Source organism: Petaurus breviceps, unplaced genomic scaffold, assembly GCF_028583685.1.
Source record: "Petaurus breviceps papuanus isolate PSGF00001 unplaced genomic scaffold, PetGlider_PUasm1.0 90466, whole genome shotgun sequence".
Taxonomy (NCBI): domain Eukaryota; kingdom Metazoa; phylum Chordata; class Mammalia; order Diprotodontia; family Petauridae; genus Petaurus; species Petaurus breviceps.
The window spans coordinates 3,245,181-3,246,257 of NW_027187260.1; the positions used below are offsets into that span (position 1 = coordinate 3,245,181).

Sequence of the window (1,077 nt, forward strand, 5' to 3'; positions counted from 1 at the left end):
CACACACACACACACACACACACACACACACACACACACACACACACACCACTAGTTGGCCTTTACAAAATACCTGGTATTTTCAAAATGTGTTACCATAGCTTAGGGGTACTCCATATCACCTACACATGAAGAAATCACTTCAAACAATCACACACACACAAAGTGGAAACAAATTAAGGGCTCTCCAATACTGACTCATATTTTCCTAGCACCTTTAAACCTCATGGGTCTGAAAATACTCTATACTCTACACTGTATCATTGTTTCTAATCAGCCCATACAAATGTATGTATGTATCAGTTATGAAAGCAACAGTCCAAAACTATACAAAGTTAAAATTCCTTGACGAGAAATGGAAAAATAAATATGACATGCTGAGTTCTATTTTACATTTACATTTCAATAAGAGTGCCCACTATTAACAACAGCAGGAACATTAATCTAAGTTAAAGTTTGGCTTGTTAGGAATCTCTCATCACAAAAAAAAAACCAACAACTGAATGATAAATGTTAATTATATTTCATGTAAATGGATAGCAAAAAACTATCTAAATAAACTTAGTATACCAACATTAAGCTTTTCATATTTTATATTAAATTTCTCCTACCAAGATGTGAGGAAAAACAAAACAACTCTCCCACACATAACCAATTCTAGACAGAAAAGGAATATAGTGTCCAACACAAGTTTGAAATGAAGTCATTACAACAACAACAATTTGAATGGATACTAAACAGGAAGTTATAAAGTCGTATGACATCCATAAGGATAAGCATCATTAGCAAACTAGTACTAGTTTGTAAAGCTTCTTGCACATGGGTAATATCTTCCTTCCAAATAATTTTTACAGTTCAAGGTTCCTTAACCTACTATCCATGTGCCCTGGTCAGTGTCCAGAGTTTTCCTCTCTGTCTCTCTGTGTCTCTGTATCTCTCTGTCTCTGTCTCTCTCTGTGTCTCTCTCTGTCTCTGTCTCTGTCTCTCTCTCTCTGTCTCTCTCTCTCTCTGTCTCTGTCTGTCTCTGTCTCTCTCTCTCTCTCTCTCTCTCTCTCTCTCTCTCTCTCTCTCTCTCTC

General features: G+C 36.3%; 1 protein-coding gene across 17 annotated transcripts in view; it reads right to left on the reverse strand.

Annotated features, from left to right (window-relative positions):
• Window positions 1-1,077, reverse strand: part of DISP1 (dispatched RND transporter family member 1) — a 238,302-nt gene that overhangs the window by 71,770 nt on the left and 165,455 nt on the right. The gene's annotated exons all lie outside the window — the stretch shown is intronic.